A 15,097-nucleotide genomic window follows, 5' to 3' on the forward strand; every position below is an offset into this window, starting at 1 on the left:
TTCCATGTTGTGTCTTCATAAACTCATATTCCAATAACTTTATCAAATTATGAACTTTCTCCTCATATAAACCTCTTAAAGCTTGTGTACCACATAACCACACAGGCTTACAGCCACTTGTTACGACCCGGACCGGACAGACCAGAGGGCCGTAGAGGTTCTGAGATCCCCCCGGGCTAAACTGAGGTGAAACGGCACCAAACGATCACTTTGAACGCTTTATTCGAACAATCCAAACCGTGGAAGGCATAACGGTGGGCAGCGTGGGTTGCAGCAAAACGTTCACAAGAAGAGAGAGAAGAGAGGAAGAAGGAAAAAAAAAAAGAAAGAGGGCGAAAAGAAACGAGATAGTCACCACCCTTGGATCCCGCGGTGTCGGCGACGAGCGCGGCAATCCTCCCGCGATGTCGGCGACGAGCGCGGCAATCCTAAGTGATGGGCGCGCGCCGTGGCTCTTTGCAGTTGTGTCCTTTATAGTCTAAATCTCCGTCCACAGTCACGCCTCTTGAAGACAGTTCTCAACAGATATGGTAGTGTTCCAGAGGGTTCTTTATCTACTGAGTATGTGCGATTTATTGGGGTGGTGGTCTTAGGGACTTGCTAGGGAGCTACGAGCCCCCTCCTCAGATAAGCTTTGTGTGGCCTCTGGCCATCTGTGGTGGGTTCCCAGGCTGGTTCTGCCAGAACACAGGACTGCACACCCCCCGGCACACCCCCTGTGTCCAGGCCAGCCAACTTCTTGCTAATGGCCCTCCCTCTTTGTTATGCAGACCGCACCTTGGTTGCTACAATGTTTGAGACATTGACAGACATTAACTCTTTCAGTCCCTCACACCACTCCTCTGAACGAGGAATACCAGCTCTTATTGCTTGCTATCAGAAAACCCAGTCTATCTCAGGATGAGAAAACAGAGCTTAGTGGATCCAGAGAAGAACTTAAAATTGTAACAGAAAGAACATTCTTAGACTGAAGGGAACACAACCAAAATATGACTGTTGTTGGGTTTTTTACACTCAGAGTTGTTCCTGTCAAACACACAGAGCCTTTCCCCAGAGCAGCAGTGGCAGGAAACCTCAGGACAAGAGAAATCTAACCAGCATCTGCACTTGGCTGTCTCTGGCAAGTCCCTGTCTGTCCCATGGGAACACACATGGGCAGCTTCAGAAGACTTCGATCTGGAACTGATGATGTTGCTGTTTTCTCTGGATGTTGTTTCTCTTCTGAAGATTAAATAGGCCAGGGGCTGTTCAGTATAGCTTCCACACACCACGTTTTGGGGTTTATAAAAATAACTCCACATATGGCATTTTTTCATTAGAAGTAATCCCTCAGTTTGGAAAATAATTGGTAAGCTTAACCTGCAAAATGAATGTGTATTTTATACGCAGAGAAAAATGCACTTACAAATAACTTGAATAATGGCACTGAGTGCAGAAGTATTTTCTCTTTATCTGTAATGGCTCTTTTCCAGGTTTTCAAATGTCTTTGTACTGATTTTGACCGTGATAAAGTTAATTTCCTTCCTAGTAGCTCCTATGATGCTATGTTTTGGCTTTTTGACCAAAACAGTGTCGATAGCACACCAATATTTTAGCTATTGCTGAGCAGTGCTTGCACAGCATCAAGGACTTCTCTGTTTCTCACCTTGCCCCACCAGTGAGTAAGCTAGGGGTGGGCAAGGAATTAGGAGGGGACACAGTTGAAACAGCTTTCCCCAACTGACCAAAGGGATATCCCGCACCATAAAACGTCGTGCTCAACATGAAAATCTGGAGGAAAGAAGGAGGAAGAAGGACGTTCAGAGTGATGGTGTTTGTCTTCCCAAGTAACTGTTATGCGTGATGGAGCCCTGCTTTCCTGGAGATGGCTGAACACCTGCCTGCCAACGGGAAGTAGTGAATAAATTCCTTGTTTTGCTTTGCTTGTGTGCGCGGCTTTTGCTGTGCCTATTAAACTGTCTTTAGCTCAGCCTACAAGTTTTTGCACTTTTGCCCTTGCAATTCTCTTCCCCATCTCGCTGGGGTGCAGTGGGCAAGCAGCTGTGTGGCGCTTAGCTGCTTACCAGGGCTGAATCACAATAGGCTTACTGCAATGGCACAGTTACCTTCTTATTATAATTGTTCATTAATTTCAATGGTCGATATACATCACATGAACATATCTGGAACTTTTCTTATTATTGATAAACTCAAGGAATTTTGATTCATCTTTTCTTTCCTGCTAGTAGTATATTGAAACTCTGTTCAAAAAAGGACTTCTTTTGTTTTATATGAATAGGTAAACTGGAGAGAAAGAACATTGCTATATTCATATTATTTATACAAAGCAGTAGAGGCACGATATACAGCCTGTGTGTTGAAGCTACCTCTTTCTCTCTATGTTTTCCCTTGACTAATACAGTGATTCAGGACATTGTTTTGGGTATTTTGGGTATTTGGGGGTATTTTTTATATTTTTGGTTTATGGGTGGTTTTTTTTTTTCCTTTTAAAATTTTGAACTTGTAAATACCAGATTTTTCCAAAGAGCTGGCAGGACAGTAATATTCAAGTGCTCACCATGCATATTCAAAGTTCTCTAAGATAAAGACCACATAAGTACTACACTGAACTACTCACAGGTTAGGTCAGTAACACAGGTGTTTTGAAGTCTGACCCATATTTTAACAAAATAAAATCCAGTGGCTGTACATGGTCTCTTTCAAGCAAGTCTTCCAAGCTGCTATTGATAGTCTGCATCCATTAGCCCTTCCTTCTACAATTCATTACTCAAGTCCAACCAATAATAGACAAAGCACAAAATAATGTGGGGCAGAAAGTCAATACCATTTAAAGCCCAAGAGTAGTACTCCAAAATCATACCTGAACTACCTTAGGCAAGTGACAGTAGTCAGAATGAGATCTAAGTATTACTGAAAGTTCTTCCCTTAATCCCAGTTGTGTTCTTTTGCCACAGTCCTCACTGGAATATTTCACCATGAAATTTAGTCCTCACTAGAGCTACTCAAGCAACAAATGTTGTTTCCCCTTGGAAGAGATGCAGTGCAGCCTAAACAGTCATAGATGATAAGGATTTCTTATGCTTGAGGTGCCTGGGCCCTTGCATATCCCTGGCACCTTTCCTCTAGCTCATCTCACTTGAGGGAGGATAGCGATTCTGGCAGACCCAAGAAGCATGTTCAGGAGAGAAGGTGACGTTTTTAGCCCCATGCCTGTCTGTACTTTACTCTAAAATGACACAACACTGATGCTTTCAGCAAAATGCCAGCATTGTTCCTGTAGCACAAAAATATTACCCAGAGTCACAAAGAAAATCTGTGGAGAACTGAAGAAGTGAGCAACGTCTCCAGCATCTCAGCAGGAAGATATCCTTCTGTCTGCATCCTGATGGTTCCAGGTACAGCAATCAGTGTAACTTTTTGTAGCTGTAGAGTTTCATGTATCGGGTGTCAGACTGAAAGCTTCGTTTATTTTTTCTTTGTCACTAAATAGATTTTTAAGAGCATTTAAATAGCCAAGGATAATATGCCAAACAGCCAAAGAGCTGCAAAATGAAATGTAATGTATGCCATTAAATGTAACTGAGGCAAATACATCAGGGTAGCAAAAATATTTATTGATTTTTCTTGTTGCTAAAGCAAGAGAAAGAAAGAGAAAGTTCAAGCAGCCAAAAGCAATTAAGGATTTGAAAGTTGGGGCTTAAAGTATTGGGTCAGCAAGTAAGGTAGTGATGCCATCAGCTGATGTTTCAGATCACGTCTGGACCACCTGCTGCTGTAGCATGTACTGGTTCTGATACCGTGATAGGATATCGAGCTGCAACCAGCTGCCTCTCAGCGGGACTAAAAAGTAGGTCCTCAGTCAAACAGGCTGCGTCTAGAGGGATTACGCCAACATGAGCTGGCCCAAATCTGTAAAATGCATCTACATTATTTTATTCCAAGCAGACAGTAAAATGAACATATTTCTCTAGTGAACACAAATACTTTAATTATTTTATCCCATATTGGGAAGTATTTCAAGCATATATCATTTTCCCATATATCTTGGGGGGGGGGGGGGGGAGGGAAGAAAAAAGAGAGAGAGATAGCTTGTGTTTTGGTGTATTTATTTTAATTTATCTCCTGGGTTAAAAGGAGGAAAAGAGTATAAGCTATTCTCAGTATATTTTGACATAATTCTATTTTCCAATGTACATTTTTTCAGACATATTTGTAGTGAAAACTTTTCTAAACTTTGAAGACAAAAGTAAAAAGCTTACAATGCCATGAGCCAAGCTGGGCAGGCATCAGGAGATTGATACGCTGTCAGGAGAAAGCTGGGGGAATGGATCCCAGAGCAAGGAGACAACCTGAGCTTTAGTTCCTTCAAGAACTGATTTGGCGTTAAATGGGATCTGGTCTGATCCCCAAACCACTTTTGTATAATAATAAAACTCAAGAAATTTTTACAAAAGTAAGCATTGAAAGCTACATTAAGTGTAACATCTTATCCTTCTAGCCCAGCAGATCTCCACAGGCAAAGAACTATTTTATCAGCATCTTTCATCTCCTAGAATTTCAAACAAGTGTATCGTAATTTAAGGTCTAATATGATTTGCGCAGGACTGAACATCACATGAACAAAGTTCATAGAGATATTCAATCACGGCTGGGAAATGTACAAAGAGAGATTTTAAAGTCAGGGATGAGCAGCACTAGTACAACCTGAAACAGTGTCTGCAGATGGCAGACCTTCACTGAGGACCCAACCCCAGTGCACAACAGATACTACTGCTCTCACACAGGGTCCTTAGAGAGCCAAAGATGCTCCAGCTGTGAAGGGAGAGAAATTCCTCTAGTGCCTTGAGGTGGCTGATTTCCTCTGAGGCTTCAGTGGATTGATCCTTTTCTTGAGAAAAGCAGAAATAATGCTCATCTCTGTCCCCACAGAGGGAAAACTCCTCACTTGTGGTCAAGGACTGCAAAGTGCTGAGAGGTATAATGGACTAGTGAAGTGCAAATGGTTGGTTTCTTGGTTCAGCAGCAGGACAAAATAAACCCAAATGAGTAAACAGAGAAAGAAGCAGAAAAAGTTGCTTGCCAAATGAACTCCACACACCTCTTATTTTTAAGTTCAACAAAGAACCATTTCACACCAAGTGAATTATTTTGTTCATCCCAAAACTCATGTGCGTTTTCAGGGCAGTTACTGTGATTTTTTGCTTTCTTGTTTTGTTTTGTGTATAATGGACTTCATATTATCTCCTCCTACGCTCTACAGTCCAGAGACTAAGGTGGCCACCTAAGTGTTGGTGGGCAGGTTTCAAAACCTGTGTTTTCAATCCACTTGACTCAAAAGCACGGATACTCTGCAAATGAGTTTGTTGGTGTTGCAGATAAGATTCACTTTGGTTGAACGATTCTACCTCCTACGCAAATAATTTTAGTTACTTGAGAGTAAAACTTGGAGTCTAGATGTTCCCTTACTAGCTTAAGACCACACCTGTATGAAGGAAGAGCATGAACAAGATCCTCTTTCCCATTCTGTTGCCAAGGAATCTAAGAACTGTATGCAAAATTCAATGACTTTTTACTTGTTTGCCAGGAATTGGTTTGCCAGGGATTTCTCACTTAAATCAGCAATGTAAGTCCAAATACAGACTCTGAATCCAAAGGAGAACAGATCTTTTTTTTCTAAACTGAGAACAAAACTGGCATTCAGACTCAGTCTGAAGAACATTTCCTCCTTTGGAAGTTGAATTATGTGTTCTCATTCATTTTGTCTACCTTCCATAATGTACATCTTTATGTAGGTTTGGAGAAATGTTTTTTGAAGTAAAACTAAAAGGCATTGCTGTGTGAAACAATCACATATTGGCTGAAAGACAGCCAACAAAAGTGAAACAAGTGTCTCATTCTAAAATTGAATGTATTAACCACTTTTACTACAAGATGAGTAGATCATACAACTGTGCCACCATTACAGAAAGTGGAGCAATGTGAGATACACTGTTAGCCAGCAGCTACACAGAGCATTTCCAAATCGGCTCCAGTACTCTTCTAATATTGTTTAGACTTGCAAGTGCCAGGCTCCATTCATAACCAACAAAATTACAATCATTTAACTTTTTAAAGCCAGTAATATGCCCAAGTTAGATCTATTGACACATTGACTGGTCAGAAAATGTACATTTATTTCTTCAGCTTCTACTATTCATGGTGCTCTGGTTAGGCCAAGTTACCTAAAACATTGGCAGGAACTCCCTATGCCATAAGTATAGAAATAAACAGGAAAGGATGGATGCAGGACCAGAGGTTAATTCCCAGAAGATAAGGAACTGTTTGGGTGCTGTGTGCCCACTGTACCCAGCATTACCTTAAGGAATACAGTGTGCTGGTTTTGGCTGGGATAGAGTTAATTTTCTTCATAGTAGCTAGTATGGGGCTATGTCTGGGATTTGTGCTGGAAACAGTGTTGATAATACAGAGATGGTTTAGGTATTGCTGAGCAGTGCTCACACAGAGTCAAGGCCTTTGCTGCTCCTCACCCCACCCCACCAGCGAGGAGGCTGGGGGTGCACAAGAAGCTGGGAGGGGACACAGCCGGGACAGCTGACCCCAACTGACCAAAGGGATATTCCAGACCATAGGATGTCATGCTCAGCATATAAAGCTGGGGGAAGAAGGAGGAAAGGGGGCACGTTCGGAGTGATGGCGTTTTGTCTTCCCAAGTAACAGTTATGCATGGTGGAGCCCTACTTTCCTGGAGATGGCTGAACACCTGCCTGCCGATGCGAAGTGGTGAACAAATTCCTTCTTTTGCTTTGCTTGCATGAGCAGCTTTTGCTTTACCTATTAAACTGTCTTTATCTCAGCCCATGAGTTTTCTCACTTTTACTCTTCTGATTCTCTCCCCCATCCCACCGGTGGGGGAGTGAGCAAGCGGCTGGGTGGTGCTTAGCTGACAGCTGGGATTAACCCATGACAACTGGTATCACAGACGTTGGAGGAAAAATGTCTAAGCATCTGAGATGAAAAGGTGAAGGCAGTGGCATAGCTGTGTGCAAATCAAAGAGAGTTCAAAGTTTGTTTTCCTACACTGCAAGGACATCTCACCTGCTAGCAGTAGGGCGTACAGGAAAGTTTCAGCTGAAAGACATACACACACAAACAAAAAAAAAAAGTGGTAGATTTCACAATCAAGTAAAAGCCTAGGAGCAGAAACCAGGTCTCATATTTATGAAATCTGATGAATCTAGACACCAATTTGCCAAGCACAAAAAGGAGCTGGTTTAGCAGCTGATTAGAAGTGCTCAAATAAAAGTTTATCAGTCAGAAATCTGGAAGGAAAAAAGGAATACAATTGACTTTTTTTAGTTTATAGAAAAAATTTCCAAGGAGAGAAATTCTAGACGAATTTCTGAATATATACAAAATCTGAAAAGAGGAAAGGGATAGGTTTTAATTCATGTCTGACATGGAGAAGAACAAGAAAATATAGACAAAAAAGACAAAAGGAGGCAGAGTTATTCTGTTACTGAAATAATCACTTTTTCTTTCCCTACCATACAACACTAGACTGTCCTCCAAATCAAAGTGAACCTCTGAAATTGCTTACTTCATTCGTAATATAACAACCTGTGTCCTAGGTCTCTCATAAACGAAAGTTTGAACCCACAGGTTCTTGATGAGAGAAGATGAATATTTCTCATTCTCATGGAAAATGTTTGCAGACTCCTAGAACAAAGAAAAATGAGTTTACCTTCTTTCCCAGCCAGACTTGTTATCATCCAAGAACTAAACTCAGCATGAGTTAGGCTTTTTGACCACCAAGACAAAATTTGGACCATATTTAGCAACTAGAAACACTTAACAGATCTCAGCACAGACTCCCACTTAAGACAGCTCTCCCATTACTCTTTGCTTTTCTAAAAAACTGCTTCTCCATTGTTCTGGTTTTGGCTGGGATAGAGTTCACTCTCTTCTTAGTAGCTGGTACAGTGCTGGGTTTTGGATTTAGTGTGAGAATAATGTTGATAACTCACTGATGTTTTAGTTGTTGCTAAGTAGCACTTATTCTAAGTTAAGGGCTTTTCAGTTTCCCATGCTCTGCCAGCAAGCAGGTGTGCAAGAAGCTGGGAGGGAGCATAGCCAGGGCAGCTGACCTGAACTAGCCAAAGGGGTATTCCATACCATGGAACGTCATGCCCAGTATATAAATAGGGGGAGACTGGCTGGGGGGGTGTATCGCTGCTCTGGCGTCGGTCAGCGGGTGGTGAGCAATTGCATTGTGCATCACTTGTCTTTTCTTGGGTGTTATTTCTTTTTTTTTGTTGTATTCCTGTTCATCACAATTATTATTATTATTAGTTAGTAATGTATTTTATTTTACTTGAGTTATTAAACTGTTCTTATCTCAACCCATGAGTTTTACTTTTTTTTCTTTCCTCCTCCCCACCCCACTGGGAGGGGGGAGGGGGGAAGCAGCTGCGTGGTGCTGAGTTGCTGGCTGGGGTTAAACCACGACAAGAATGAATAGAGAAAGTATTCATAAAGGAAACAAACAAAGTTGAAGAATTTAAATCATAGCATTGTCAACACCGGATTGCCTTTTATGCAGAAGTTGATTTTTATGCAGTGCACTCCATTAACTATGTTTACCACGCTCATAGCTCTTTTCTCATAATCATTCCTCAAGTCCACACTGTTTTTTAGTTTTATGGCTCTGCAGATTATATGTTCCTTTAACAAAATTCTGGTTCTTATGTAACTCTCTACAACTTTATTAAAATAAAAAAAAAAAAAGGCCATTCAGATTTTACTGCAAAGGGAGTGTTTCTGCCTGATACTCCATTTATTGGAAAGGAATGGTCAAAAGATGGAATTTCTTTGGTGCAGTACATTTGCAGAGCTACAGATATATCATAGACTAAGCCTCAACAGCTAAAGTCCTGTGGGCAAAGGGCTTTAAATTCATTGGTAAATTCATGTGTGATAGATTTGAGAGACTAAGTCCAAACGTTTCAATATTAAATAGTGGGAAGATATACAGGAAGCAAAAAATTCATTAATCAATAATCAGCTCGTTATGTTCTACACCTTCAATAAGGTACTCCTGCCTGGATTAAGTCTGGACAGAAATCTATCCATTTTTCCCCTTTCCTTACCTCTTCTTTTATCGTCCAGCTAAATCTGGGTTTTATATCTTGGATGTTGTGCTGTACTTCAGAAAACCTGACCTCAGTTTTCGGTACTAGTGCAAGCCTTTTTGGAAGTAAAGCCCTTTCCTATAGCTGTCTCATAACTTGAGTTCAAGTATTCAAGTTTATTTTTAAAGAGGACTTCCAACAGTTGGGATATTTTAAGTTTTTATAAGAAGAACCCAGTACTCACAGATGGCAGTATCTTGTAACAACTCATTGTGGAGAACCTACAGCTCTGGTTCCTCAGAAACCTGATTGGTGTCATAACATCCTGACACAGGGCATGAGCACTTAAGGTTTGCATGCAGTCTTTACCTTTACACATGCACTATGGTATATGATATGTATTTTACTGAAATATAGCCAGCTCTAGCCTGAAAAGCAGCAGCTAACAGAAAGCATGTGGAAGCCATACAGGGTCACTGAGAAGGACAAGTGACAGAGACGGCAAGTGTTTGGAACAGCATAATTCAGAAATTATCAAGAAAAGGCCAACTTTTTGTGTTTGGCTCATCCAAGGTTAGATCCTCAGCTACTGTTCATCTCACTGGAGAAAGTCACAACAGGCAGAGAAAGATGAAACACAGAAAAAGAGGCTAAAAACTACTCATGATGAATTTCTTTTCACACAAGAGGTCTGTGAAGACAAAACTCTTTTTCTAGGCCATACCGTAACTATATGTGAAAGCCACCAAAAATATCAGCAGGATGATCCATATGGCTACACTATTAAATCTGATGATAACTCAGCACTGTTGTATAGGTATTGAGCCATCCTTTTCGCCTATTTTAATCTTCTACAAGAGTAATCTTCAGAGTCATGACAGAGATGGCTATCATGCCTACAGCTCATATTTCTGCTGCACTTAATTCCCAAGTGTGACAAGACTGGTTTTCTTGGTAGTAGCATGTCCTGGTTTCAGCTGGGATAGAGTTAATTTTCTTCTTAGTAGCTGGTACAGTGCTGTGTTTTGGATTTAGTGTGAGAATAATGTTGATAACACACTGGTGTTTTAGTTGTTGCTAAGTAGCGCTTATCTTAAGCCAAGGACTTTCCAGTTTCCCATGCTCTGCCAGCAAGCAGGTGTGCAAGAAGCTGGGAGGGAGCATGGCCGGGGCAGCTGACCCCAACTAGCCACAGGGGTATTCCATACCATGGAACCTCATGCCCAGTATATGAACAGGGAGGGGAGTTGGCCAGGAGGGGCGGATCGCTGCTCGGGCATCGGTCAGTGGGCAGTGAGCAATTGCATTGTGCATCGCTTGTCTTTTCTTGGGTGTTATTTCTTTTTTTTTGTTATATTCCTTTTCATTACAATTATTATTATAATATCATTATTATTATTAATATTTAGTAATGCATTTTATTTTACTTTAGTTATTAAACTGTTCTTATCTCAACCCATGAGTTTTACTTTTTTTTCCTCCTCCCCACCCCACTGGGAGGGGGGAGGGGGGAAGCAGCTGCGTGGTGCTTAGCTGCTGGCTGGGGTTAAACCACAACATAGCACCAGAATTTGTGATGAATCCCACAGATCCAGAATAAATGATCACACAGAAAAGATGGAAAGATCTTGATATCAACTATCATTTAAGCATGTTGGAACCCACAAACCCAAGCCCATCATGCTGAATTTAACAGACATATTAACCTACTTATATTTAAGCACAATAAACTTTCAAGGCAAGGTCCTGGTCATCATCTTCTTTATTTTATTACTCAAACAGCAAAAATTGTTTTTACATCCACTTTACATTATTCTCCAAAACGTCCAAAAGTCCTTTGGTAGTTCTGTGTGCCAACTTTACATTGGATGATTAAGAGTTCACAAGTGCCCAGAGACTCCAGCCAAAACTAGCAACAAAGAAAAGTCTTTAACTCAGGTCTCCAAAGGTCAAGACAGTGTTCCAGACCTTAGCTTCTAATAATCCTTGTCCGTTCTCTGTCCAGAATTAAATGGGAAAGAAAGATCTTCTTTATCTTCCACATTTGAAAAAGGATTTCCATTTCCCCTCCTTCCCATTAGGTATTTATCTTTCTGTCAGCTTGATCATGAAGATGTCTCATGCAAACCTATTTGAGGAAAAAATACCTGTTGAGATATGCGGGGGTTTGTGTGGTTTGTGTGGGGCAGGCGGGGGGGGAAGGGGGGTTCATGCCTAAGAGAGAGGGCTGTCAAAGTGATTAAGGAACAGTCGTTTCAAGATGGTCTCACATCTTCAGCAAATACCTCCAGAACTAAGCAATAATCACAAATTTTTCTGTTAGATCCAACACATTCTCTCTTAATAAATAATTCATCCTATAATAGAGAAAGTAATGTTCCTCTCTGGTAGTTTGAGCACTTACTCAGGAGGGGCCTAGATCCAGCAGGCTAGTGTGAGCAACCAGAAAGTCCACCCTGAAGCTGAGAAGCTCATGCAAAAGGAGCCAAATATAATACATTTCCGTGAGAGAAATAGTATCAATGAGACACTCCTGGACAGCTCTATTCAGAACAGTAATGCACTTGTGGGAACATTCCCAAACAATGCTATAGGCATTTTCACATACTCAAGAATAAGTAATTGCCTTTAAAGTTGATCAAAACTCAGACGCCAAGTATATACTGCCTTCCATTAATTGTTGTTCCTATTCTTTTTCTTTCTCTGCACCATATTAATTTATACGCCAGCATTACAATAGTTCCCTAGAGGTAGGTAGCTTGCACTCCATCTTACAATGTTTCATTAGCAGTGTGCTTCTGCTCAATTTTATTGGCATCTGACTGCCTCCTTGTCAAACTTCTGTGCACATTTATTATTGTTTGAAGTTTGCTATTTTATTTGATTACTTCAAGGTTTTGAGCCCTAGAGATAATCCCCTTGCAAATTGTTTGTGTAATGACACTCTCACTTCATTGTATTAAATGCCAGCAACTGCATTTAAAACAGCATTAGCCATATGACACACTCACATAGAGACTTGCAAGTTGATAAATGTTACAGAGGGGCATAGTACAGGGAAGAAAGATCCCCCCATCACACCCTCAGGAATGTTCTTGCTGAAATGATACACTGTGATGCAATTGTTCCTATCAGAGGTATCCTGCTTCTCTAAATATGTTAGGTACTTAAGCAAGTAACTGTACACTCCCGAGAGGATCCATGCCCACATTCTGCACTAATATATATTATTCCTTTCACTAGAACTTCAGGCTCATCGTAAAGCACATAAGGAACAAACCTGAATAAGGTTCCCATATGACTTCTTCCAATGTAACTGTCTTCTGGCTTCTGACTTCTGCTTCCTATGTAGCCAGTTTTTAAGAAATAAAGTATGCTCCTTCTTGCACACAGTTATTTAATTTAATTCATAGCATACACCTGTATTCCCTGCACTTTGTTTCCACACCTACATCACTTCAGAAGGAAGGCATTCTGGAAGAGAGCTGGGTGCTGATCTTATTAACCTACCATATAGAGATAAAATTGCATGGGGATTGTCAGAATAACTGACCCAATACTATATCAGTCAAAGTTTGAAAGTGGTCATAGCATTCACCAACTCCAACATGATCAACCTTTTAACAGAACAACAAAAAAAGCCTTGGCTTATGACAGCAAACTGAGTATCTGTATCAGTTTCAGAGTCAATTGTATCATAAAAAGTAGAATTATTTCACACAATATCAAGCCTGAAGTGATGACTTTTTCTCAACAGCACAAACTTGACTGTGACTCAGCACAGATCTGACAAGGCATTCATGGTGTTGCAAACTCTTTGAGAGAGAATGCTTCTATAACTCCTGCTCAGTGTACTGACCAAACTCCTACCGTATAAGATTCTTGCTATTAACTCCAAGCACCAAGATGTATTATTTCCCAATTAAATCCTATTTGTATAATACAGTGTAAAGTATTTAAATAACAAGCCATTGAATGGCATTTGTGGAGCAGTTATTCATAGGCTCATGTAGAAACCAGATGATAGAGACATCCCTTGATTCCAAGAAACATACGTATTTTCTTTGGTTTTCATCTGTTGTTACCTTGTGCTCCTCAAACAAAGAGTGCCATTCAGCTATTGACGTTTTATTGAGGTCAGTTATAAATTAGTATAGTGGTTTGTCTCAATAATTCTATTTACTTGACTGATAAATCCTCAAGTGACAAAAGCAATTGCGCACAAACATAAATCCTGTTTTTCAGTAGCAAACTTACAACTATTACTGCTAGACTTGGCTTTACTCTTCAATCTGTAAACAAAACTTGAGGTAAGTTTTGAATTGATTTCTCAACATACCACTGAAAATAGGGCTTCGTAATGCTTCTGGTTGAGAAAGCAGAACAACACACAACTGTTATGGAATCACTGGTGAGGAATAAGATCACATGCCTTCCAACTCTCAGAAACTGATTTCCTTTTTATTAGATAAACGGAGATATGCCTAATGGTTTTGTATATCCCTTCTACACTAGATGCTTTCCTAACAGTTCTTTTGCCAGACTAAAGTTGGAGGACTCCACACTCTTCCCATAATGGCCAGCTACCAGGTGTTATGTTGGTCACATGGCATCCTAGACAGACCAGAACAAAAGCTTCAGAAAAGAACAGTGGGTAGGGAATCTCCTGCAGTACATACAATCCAATTTGCCTTAACTAGCTCAAAATGACTCAGTTGAGAACTAAGGCTTTTCAACCAGAAGGACTAAACCACCATTCTATGGAGAGGTTAGGGTGAGGTATTCTACTGTTTCCAAACACATTCCTAGTCTGCTTCCATTCAAACCAATGATTAAACTCCCCATGGCAGAAGAATTGAGCTGTAGCATAGCATTTTGGCAGCTGAGTTTTTAAAATTTGTTTTGTTTAATAAATAATTAAAAATGCAAGCAGAATGTTTTTTTTGTTTCTTTACAAAAGCATAGCTAAGGAAAGTGATTTAAAGGAGGCTCTGTTCAGTGGCAGCTGAGAGACTGAATTCAAGTGCAGTCTGTCGTTCAGGTCATACAGTATGTTTATGCTGGTTCAACATTCATAACTAGAAAACTTTCAGTAGAAGGCTACTAAGAAGATTAGAGAGGAAGGAAAAGAAACATGGATGTTTTCTATGATTAAAAGGTACCAGGACTTTTAATAAAACAACTTACATGTGTCCTTGTCAAGGCCAAGAGCTAAAGGAGGGAGAAATTTTTGTCCACATCAAGACAAACTTTATCCACTTACGGGGAATGTATGGAAGAAGATAGAAAAGTACCTCTGACTGATGTTAATCATATCACCTAACGCACTTCAGGTGTGGAAAACATATCCAAACAAAATAAGAATCTGGAAAATGAAGTTGCTTTGTACAGCGAAAATATCCTCTGTCAGTGACCTGGCAACATTATTTGTATTTTCTTTTTCCTTTCTTACTCCCTCCCCTTCTGCTTTTCCCAATCCAGACCAAAATTAACTCGATATTTGAAATCCCAGTGTGACATATTCATGGCAAACCAATTTACACAGAGTAGCAAACCAAAAGTCAAAGAGAAAATGGCATGCAACCAGCAAGGCTCACCTTTTAACGATAAAATTGCAGGTTGCACATGAAGCAGGTATAAATCAACGTCAAGAACTAACACTTCTGCTCCTGTAAACGACTCAACATTTCTGAGCATTTATAAAACATTGCTTGAACTTTGTCTCAGTGCATTGTTGTCAATGGTAGACTGGAAATTAATTGCTATTTTGACACAAGGAAAGAGGAAAACAACATGTATTAAGATTGATATGCATGTTAGCATTAAAATGTCACAGCCTATTAATAGACATGTCAAACAGCAGTATTCAGACAGCGAGAGCTGTGACAATTGCTCAATGAAGGTTATCCCTTGTATCACTCATTACAGTCATTACAACCGTCTTGTGCCTTCACCTGCACAGCCGCCAA

The sequence above is a fragment of the Gymnogyps californianus genome, chromosome Z, assembly GCF_018139145.2.
Source record: "Gymnogyps californianus isolate 813 chromosome Z, ASM1813914v2, whole genome shotgun sequence".
Lineage (NCBI taxonomy): Eukaryota > Metazoa > Chordata > Aves > Accipitriformes > Cathartidae > Gymnogyps > Gymnogyps californianus.